The following is a 10,115-nucleotide window of genomic DNA, read 5'->3' on the forward strand; positions in this document are numbered from 1 at the left end:
TGGAAAATCAATGTTTTAATCCTGTGTGATCCAGATAAAATTAGAATTGTGTAAAGCCTGCATTTTCTTTTTCTCCCACCTCAGAGCAAGCGTGATAATGACCTTTGCAAGTCAGGGAAAGCCAAACTAGCGCTATCCCATTTGTTGTCTCTCTGCTTGTGATCTTAGTAGTACCACTGGGTCTTCCAAACTCATCTGTACCTGACAGTGGCACCAAGGGGAAGCCATTAGAGGAGGGGCTTTCTCTGTCTGAGCGGCTATGAACACCGTGCTCCTGGAAGGACATACAGTCATTGGGACCTTCATGTGCTACCCAGGAAGGAGGGACATTAACTGCTGAATGATTCCAACCTTGGTCACCAGAAGCCACAACTGTCACCATGTGGTACAATCAGATTTCCAGTTTTCAAGTCTATTATTCTTGCTGTTATTGTTATGTTGTTGTTGTTATTATTATTATTGCATTTAATGATCAGATGGGAGAAGGAGCCAGGAAAGAGCCATTGTATGCTACCCTCTGGGTCTGCCTCGGCAGCAGGCATGACACCTCAATGGCATGACGACGTATGAACAGGGTCTGCCTGCCTCGGATTGCTAGCCAAGTGGAGAGCTTGTCTTGCTCACTCCTGGGGTGGTCTGTAGCCTCAGTGTGACTAGAAGGGAAACTTACCATCTCGCCATGTATATCCCCCATATGTTTACTTTTCCTCCTCATTCCTCTCCTCTGCGGATAGAATGTGTTTTGAGTGCACACCTGTGACTCCGTCTAGACCAGGAGACCGAGGAACTGTGGGCCTATGACCTGGGCCTCTGCTGTCCTCTGGCTTGCAGTCACCTTGCTGCTCTTGGCTTCACTTTTATGATTCCCCCTACACTTCAGTGGTCTTTTATAACTTTACGAACCTGGAAAAAAGTTATGTCATTACATTTCTTTTCCAAGAATAACAAGGAGGGGGCTTTTGCCTGTCCCTCTATGTGTGAATATGTGTGTACCATTGACTATGTGTATATGTGTGTATATGTTTGTATTTACATATGTGTATATATATGTTTATATGAGAATGTGTGTATGTGTGTGTGTGTGTGTGTGTGTGTGTGTGTGTGTGCATACATGTATTTGACTTCAGTTCCACAACAATGGAAGAGGAAAACTATTTAGTAGCTTATAATTGGTTCTGGATAGTGACTGAGTCTAGAGTGTTGGGCCTGCTATTCAGACGTTATGAAGGAATCCATTTATGACCTGTTGAAATGGTGCACAGGTCCAAGGCATGGGCTTACCTGAGTAATGACACTCTTGACAGTGTCCTTCAGAGAATGTAGTTATTCCTTCTGTTGTACTGTTTGTGGGCAGGGTCTCCTCAGCACAGATGGATCAAATGCTGGGACTGGGAAGCAGGCACCGTATGGGCCAAAGTGCTTCATGCTTAACAGATTTGAGTGGTGGGAGATACTAAGTTCAGACGTTGGTCTCAGCGTGTGCCAGTCCTCCATGGAACATGCTACCGTGCTGTGGAGCGAATAGGACTCCCGAGTTAAGGATCACCTTGGCTTTTCATGGATATGTATGACTTCCTCAGCAACCCTGGCAACCAGGGGTCCATGTGCGATGCTGAGAAGACTGGCAGATGTTACCAGCATGTTCTCCCCTACTGCCATCCTCCTGCCCCAGCCCAGCCCAGCCCAGCCCAGCCCATTCTATCTCGTCCTGTCCTGTCATGTGCTGTCCCATCCCATCGCATCCCACATCATCCACCCATCCATCCACCCATCCATCCACCCATCCATCCACCCATCCATCCATCCATCCACCCATCCATCCATCCATCCATCCATCCATCCATCCATCCATCCATCTATCCATCCATCCATGCGTTCATCCATCCATCCCATCCCATCGCATCCCACATCATCCATCCATCCACCCACCCATCCATCCACCCACCCACCCACCCATCCACCCATCCATCCATCCATCCACCCATCCATCCATCCATCCATCTATCCATCCATCCGTGCGTTCATCCATCCCATCCCATCCATCCATCCATCCATCCATCCTCCAACCCACCTATCTCTCCATCCACCCATCCATCCACCCATTCATCCATCCATCCACCCATCCATCCATCCATCCATCCATCCATCCATCCATCCATCCATCTGTGCATTCATCATCCCATCCCATCCATCGATCCATCCATCCACCGTCCCACCCACCCATCTCTCCATTCATCCATCCATCCATCCATCCATCCATCCCATCTAACCATCCCACCCCTTCCCATTGCCTTATCTCTCCCGAGGTCTCTCTTTTTGTTACAGGCAACTAGCTCTTGTGAACTCCAGGAGGAGGAAGAGAGGAAACAGAGCGCCTGTTATTTCATGGAGCAGAAAAAAGCTACACCTTGAAGGTGAATGATGGATATTATTATAAGCGAGGTGTAGCTCAGGGCAGGTGAGCAGTGTGTTAATGAGACGCCACCTCCTGCTTCCTGACAGATGACTGTCATTGTTCAAATGCTGCCGTCAGCCTGATTGATGGCTGGGTCAGCCTGCCCTGCAGTTGGAATGCGCTGTCTTGTCTCTTCTGCTGATGTCTCTAATCTGCTGACCCGAAGATGACCCACCAGAGGTGGAGCTGAAATTAACATGTCATTTTCTCTAGTTAAATTAAAAAGGTGGTGGCGGGGGGGGGGGGGCAGCAGAGAGGAGGAAGGGAAAATTCAAAACAGAGAACATATACAGCACAGCAGTGGTGGAAATATGAGTCCTGCAGGTCCTAATACATCCAAGGAAGGATAATATGTTTCTAATAAAGATTGAAAACACATGGTAACATTCACTCATGTCGTGTCAGTTTAGCCCATCTTGAAAAGCACTCAGGATCTCACCAAGGAAGACAGCACAGGTAGGCAGCTGTCCTGGTCTATTGCCATGTGGTCTGCACCAGGCATCAATTCTACAGATACTGGGAGAGCCTACCTCTTGTCAGACACATTCCTTCCCTAAAATAAGAGTTTTCATATTAAATTTTTGAATTAAAATCGGAATACGAAAGATCATAGATTATGGAGCTGGAATTTCTTGTAATTGCATTTTGCTTCTGGATTTATCACTGAGTCCGTGAGAGGGCTCTGTGTGACTGCCTCAGTGACTGGCTAACAGCACGGTCTTGGAAAGGCTTTCCAGTGGTCCTTTCTCTTTAAAAAAATGGGTGTATAAAGTACTATAGTGAAAAATTAAAGCAATTTTCATCTTAATGAATTAGTTGAGTTTGTGGGGTGTGAGGGTGTACTGTGGTTTATGTGGAGGTCAGAGGACAACCTGCTGGAGTTAATTCTTTCCTTCTTTCCTATGGGGATGGGGCTCAGGTCATTAGGCTTGGTAAGGGCCTTTATTGGCTAGGCCATCTTGCCTGCCTATGAAGTACTCTTTCCTTCTGTCCGCCATGTTCTAACACTGACTTCAACACAGAGGTAGTTGGCTTCTGTTTTGTGCTACACACTTTTCCAGCAGTGATGTCTGCACAGAAACAACTAGCTGAGCTGCGTGCCTTGGAAGAAACAAGGGTTCTCTAATTCCCTTCCTTCTGTAGCCATCTTGACATGTCTTTCATCTTCGTGAACTAGTCTTGACTGAGGAGCTGCCCAGAGTCGTTCATTCATCACGAGGCTGTCCCGTGGCTCTGTTTCAGAATGGACAGTGAGCACTACTGATGTACTGGTTCTGGCCTCACCTGTGGCACTTTTCATGGGGAATACTCAAAGATGTTGCTAGGAATCTGGCTCCAATCTGCAAGGCATGTGCTACAGAAGCTTGGGGATCTGAGTTTGGCTACCTAGCAACCATAGGAAGACTCAGGCACGGTCCAAGGCATCTGTAACCCCAGAAAAACGATGAGGTAGGGACAAGCAGATCATGGAGTTGGCTGGCCAGCCAGTTTAGCCATTAGGTGAGGGCCAGGTTCAGTAAGAGACTCTATTTCAAAAGTGAAGGTGGAGAGCCATTGAGGAGGTCATCCTGTGTCCTCCACATGGGCCACACATGGGCACTACAAACACAACACAAACACACAGAATTAAAACACGCAGAAATGGGCCTGTACGGGCTTGTGAAATGGCTCAGTGGGTGAAGGTGATTGTCAACAAATTTTTTTCAACCCAAGTGTGATTCCTTGGTTTCACATGGTGAAGAAGAAAACCAACTTGGACAAGTTATCCTGTGATTGTCACATGTTTGGGCCAAACACACAGACAGACACAGACACAGACACAGACACAGACACAGACACAGACACAGACACAGACACAGACACAGACACAGAGAGATAGATAGACAGACAGACAGACAGACAGACACACACACACACACTAAAGTAAAATAAAAATTAAATATATTTAAAACATGAAATGGGTTCATAGGCTGTTTAGTAAAAGACTGGGCAGTGCTCCAGCTTTCTGAACAGACAGAGATTCTGTCCTTGTGGAAGAGAAAGACAGTCTTAATAGCAGAGCACAGTAGGCTCCCAATGGCTGAGTACAGTAGGCTTGCTCACTGACAATGGCCCATGCCGTCTTGATTTGGACTTAGGCAAATCAAACCTCCTGGGGTGTGAGAGCCCCTGAAATGTCCTCTTAATTTACATGTTCTACACATTTGACAATTGCATACAACAGAACTATAGATACAATACTGCTCTCCTCCCCTTCCAATCCCTTCCATGTCAAGAAATTTTAAGAAATAATTTACTTTCAGTTTCTTTTTAAGGATTCTCCACCCTGATTTCCAAAAGAGAATGGGGAAGGTCACACCATTATATTTTAATTAATGTATAAAAATTAAAAAAAATAAGTAAATACAGAAATAAGACTATTTTATTTTTATTTTAAAGTTATGGTTATAAATGTGTGCGAGTGGGCACACTCGAGTGCAATTGTCTGTGGAAGCCAGAAGGTAGAGATGGAGCCTAGGGGTCTGGAGTTACAGGTGGTTGTGAGTTCCCTGACTGACGTGGGCTCTGGAGCCAAGCTCAGTCCCTGCACACCAGCAGAAGGAGCTGCCCAGCTGAGGCAGCTTTGGACTTTCCCCCCCAACAGTTCAGACTTAAAAGTTGTTCCAGGAAAGCGATTCACCAACGGCATAATGAAATGATGAATATTTATATAAATTAGTCTGTAAATTGGAAAGCGTCTGCTTAGACTTAATATTCCAGGGCGAGGGTTGTAAATGATGGTAATTGTGTAGCAAACTAAGAAACTGTTTCATCCTCTCCTGCAACACGTTTGTGTCTGAGGCTGACTCTTGCCACTGTGGAGTCCTGATGAGGTGGGAGGGAGGGGCCTGGTCTGCAGTGACCTGGGGAAGTACCCAGCAAACACTGACAGAACACCTGCTGTGTCCCAGGCCTGGCTTCCTCACATCCAGGTTTAGGTATATGAAAAACCTACCCTAAAGGCGACACCTAACAGGTGACAGCAGCTATCTAAGGGGTTTGAGTCTCCACTGTGATATGGAGAAAACTGTCCCCAAGGAGGATCCCTGCCTTGTTTTCCAAATCTACAAATGGTTTGCCAGCATGGAGAACCTCTGCCCACCCTGCTGTGTGGAGCGTGTCCTGTCCTCCGTGGAGAGAGAAGAGTGAATTTGCAGTAAGGCAGCAGCTGCAGGATGCATCCCCCCTCCCCCTTTCTGGATTAGAAATACAATAGAAGGTATGAAAATCCAAATTTGAAGGGGACTGCAGGAAGGCAGCTGTAGAATCTGTTTGCATTTGGGCTGTAAACTGATTTTTTTTTAATTTTTTTTTAAATTTCTGGGACAAGCCACTTAATCACATTTGAGCTACCAGCCCAGGCTGGCAAGGAGTGCCCACACTTAGGAACAATGGCAGGCTGGCTATCTTCCTTCCCGGCCTGGCCTTGCTTGTTCAGACTGATCCTTGATGCACTGGCTCAGAGGAGAAGCCTCAAGATAGGAGAGAATGAATCTGTCAGGTTCATTTTTCTTCTTTTTCTGGAGGGTGGAATTATTTTTCATGTTTTGAAAGGAGCACGTGACCATGTTCCGACAGAGTCCCTTCTCCCCTGGATTCAGATTTCCATTCGAGTCCCTAACAAAGCACATATTTGGGGCTTGGTATCTCACTGGTTCATCTCTCCCCGTCTTAACGATCCCTTTGCATTTCAGACTTTCTGCCCAAGGAAGAAATGCTGTGAATGCAGCTGATAATGGTGATGGATGAGGACACAAGGCATCGTGGCCAGTGAATCAGCCAAGTTACCAGAGGCTGCTGTGGTACAGGCTGCGTCTGAATGATGGAGAACATGAATTTTGGAATCTTTTCTGTTCTGGGACAACGAATGACGTTTGTTAGTAGGCTAGGAGCATTGTAGGACATGGAAACAGAGAATTGGAGTCAGACGAGGCTCTAGACAAGGTTCAGAGCCCTGAAGTGCTCGTGGCACGGTAGGAGGTTGGCTCCTGTAGTTCTGAGCTCCCTCAGCACCTGTGTGGCTGTGCCGGGACTCTGTGGACCTGCTGAGTGACCCGGATCTGCCCTTCAGTTCACATCATGGTGAACATTCCCCGTAGAGTCGTCATTCATCACTAACTGTACCGTAAAACCACCCAGTCTGCCGAAGATGACTGCCTTCGCTGGACCTGCTCTTTATCAGCTAGCTCATCACCCACAAATGTGGTGACATCAGAGGCTGTCGGTAGTGAAGGGCACGGCTTTGCTGGGGTCCGTGTATCGCTTCCCCTCTCACTCCTGCAAATGGTGAACTGGCTTCCCCCTTTCACCTTCTTCAGTCTCCTTGGGAATACTTTTACACGGTGTAATGGTTACTCTCCATTGTCCATTTGACAGAATCTACAATCATCCAGGGGGGAAAAATTGGGTGTGACTGTGAGCTCATTTCTTGATTGACTTGGTTGAAGGAGGAAGACCCACCCAAAATGTGGACAATAATGCTGCATGGACTGACGTCTGGGCAAGAGGAGACAGTTGAGTTGAGCATCAGCCCTTAACTCTTTCTCTATTTCAGGCTGTCTCAAGCACCTACCACCATCTCTTCTCTACCACTGTGAACTGCACCCTCACATCACCAGCCAGAATAAACCCTCCCTCCATTAAGTTACTTTGGTTGGTAGCTTAACACAGCAGAAAGAAAACCAGTAGGAGCAGCAATAGTCCAGCCTTCCCTCTGATTGGTGTTTTATTCACTGTTGGCTCCTCCCTTCAGCCTCCAGCCTTCCTTCTGATTGGTGTTCTAATCTCTGTTGGCTCCTCCTTCCAGCCTCTGTCAGCTGAGCTCACTCTATCAGACCCTTCATTAGCCTACAACCTCAGCTCCATCTTTCTCCTTTACAGTTGACATTAGCTCTGCAGGCGCCCCACCCACCCACCAAACTTGGAAGGATTAGCAATTCAAAGTCAGGGGACTGTTGGGGTTGCCCTTGCACACTGGGTATTCAGATGCTGAAATCTGGGCTGCAAGATCAGGTTTCGTTCCAGCCGTGGGCTTTGTGTTGACCAGTGTGCTGTAAAGAACACTCTCCAACAATCTCTGATCGGACAAAAAAAGGCTGGAGTCTGTGACTGGGCAGGAATGAGAGGAGGGTGGACTTGAGATAGATAGATAGATAGATAGATAGATAGATAGATAGATAGATAGATAGATAGATAGATATCTCAGGTAGGGACCATGAGGAGGATAGAGAAGAGAGAAGAGGGTCACCATGAGGCAGGATGGACCATAAGCAAGTGGCCAAGAGCAATTCTTCCTGAGGACACAGTGAAACACAGCAAACCGGGAAACACCCAGACTGTAAGTAACACTGCGACCCATTGCTGGAAAATAGGTTAGAATAGCTCAGAACCTGCCCTGCTCTGTGCCAGCAGCTTGTAAATAAAACACCAAGTTTCTGTATTTCTTATTTGGAAGCTAGAGGGGACAGAGTAGGACAGAAACCCCCCATTAAATTATTTCAATAGGTGATTTTACCCACCAGGCATCTCTGGGCTATTGGGTGCAGTCGTCTCCCCTTCTTGTTTGTGCCCTGGCTCCTGCTCTCCCAGACTATTTCCTTGCTTCATTGCTGACTGACTTAGTTTCTTTTTCTGTTGCTGTGATAACATGTCCTGACAAAGCCACTTAAGGGTCAAAGGAATTATTTAGGTCATGGTTCTAGGTTATACTCAGCCTCCGGAGGGAAGGCACAATAGCAGGGGCTCAAAGGAGCTTGGTCACATTGTATCAATGATCCAGAAGAGAAGGGGAAGCACAATAGCAGGGGCTCAAAGGAGCTTGGCCACATTGTATCAACGGTCCAGAAGGAGAATGAAGAGCAACTGCATGGTAGTGCTCAGCTTGTGTTCTACTCTCTTCTATAGGATCTTCTGTCTAAGGAAGGGTGCCACCCAGAATGGGCAAGTCTAAGGAAGGGTGCCACCTACAGTGGGCAAGTCTAAGGAAGGGTGCCACCCACAGTGGGCAAGTCTTTTCATCTCAGTTAACATGACCAAGACAACTCCAGCAGACTTGTCCAGAGGCCTTTTAAGTGATTCCCGATTCTGCCAACTTGATAATTAACATGTACCGTCACACGAACCTTTATAAATTGCTGTTCTATGACCATGGAGCAAGGGCAGGTGGAGGACACCCAGACACACCTTGATACCACACAGCACAGCAGGAACGGTGGGAGACATCCGAAGCCAGTATGGTGCCACGCAACACAGGCAGGCTCTAGACACCCAGAGGCCCACCTGCTTGTCATGCCTTGTGGTGGAGAGAAGTAGAAGACACCAGAATCCCACCGACCACCACACCGTGCAGTGCAGGCAGGCAGAGGAGGACACTCAGGGGCCCACTAGCCACATAGCCTGCCTGCAGTAGGAGCCACTACAAGCATGTGGTGGACAGATGGGAGAGAAAAAGAAGCAGAACCATTTGAGCACCATACAGAGAGGTGGAGCTGGAGATGTGAGGGTAGAGAGGAGCAGCCTGTTGTGAGCAGCCTGCCCTGTCACCCAAGGCCATGGTGAAGTCTTAGCTTGTGCTGGTGCTGAGGGCCATGTCTGAGTCCATGGCCATGCAGCAGCAGGGGTCTGTGTCAATGTCAGTGACTCATATTACCAGTGAGGACCATGAGGACATCCCTGATCTGGGCTGTCACCTGGGACCACAGAGATGTCCAAGGGTTGTGCAGAATGAGTCCCACCCCTCTGGCTGCAGCACTTGGAGAGTGAGCCCTGCACCTCGACTGCATAGCACAGTAAAGCTGGCCCTGGTGCTGTGGGTACCTGTGAGCCAATCCTGAGGTCATGAGAGCAGGAGAACTGACCCCACCCACGCTGGCCCTAGCATTGAGTGAATTAGCCAGGGGAGTGCTGGAGAGCTGGTTCTAGTGATGCTGGTGCAAAAAAACTGGCATGTAGACCAACTCAGCCACCACTCAGGCCCAATCCAGGTCTTTGAGTTGACTCACCCCCAACATCTACCTCATCTAGGAACTATGGAGTGTGTGAGAGGGCTGGTCCTGCAGATTGAAGCTGCAGGATCTCCAGGGCAACAACGGGATATCCAAGAGGAGGTGAGGATCCAGGATTGATGGAGTAGCAGAGGCCAGAAGCCTTGAACCAGACCCATGGGTCATTGCAGTGAGCATTTGCAAGTAAAGATGTGTGAATAGGCTACACTGTGTGACACACTGTGACACACTACAGCTTCCACGACAAGATCTTTTTAAAAATTCTTTCTTATTTTTTTATCCTATTCTTTTGTGGGGAGGTTAGAAGGGTGGAGGGTGGATATGAAGAGACTGGGAGATGAGTGGGATTGGGGTGTATGATGTGAACCTCTCAAAGAATCAATAAAACGTTAAAAAATGCTGTTGTAGATGACATCTTTCTTCCATTCTTCCTACTCCCCCGTCCCCCCCCCCGCTCTCCCTTCTGCTTCTTCCCCCTTCCAATATTCTTTGATCCCGTGCTCCTTAGTTATTCAGTTCACAGTCAAATGTCAGATACTTTTCTGAGGCCCAGGCTGGTAGTGTGCACTGGGGTAGGGCATGTGATTGACAGCTGGGACCATTGAAGGAGTGTTGAG

At 47.8% G+C, this 10,115-nt stretch overlaps 1 long non-coding RNA gene across 1 annotated transcript; it reads left to right on the forward strand.

Moving 5' to 3' along the window:
- Window positions 1–219: 219 nt before the first annotated feature.
- On the forward strand, window positions 220–7,137 carry LOC134483069 (uncharacterized). The gene is made up of 2 exons (XR_010059928.1): window positions 220–2,414; window positions 6,190–7,137. It is a non-coding gene; the product is annotated as an uncharacterized LOC134483069 (long non-coding RNA).
- The last annotated feature ends 2,978 nt before the right edge of the window (window positions 7,138–10,115 follow it).

Source organism: Rattus norvegicus, chromosome 18, assembly GCF_036323735.1.
Source record: "Rattus norvegicus strain BN/NHsdMcwi chromosome 18, GRCr8, whole genome shotgun sequence".
Lineage (NCBI taxonomy): Eukaryota > Metazoa > Chordata > Mammalia > Rodentia > Muridae > Rattus > Rattus norvegicus.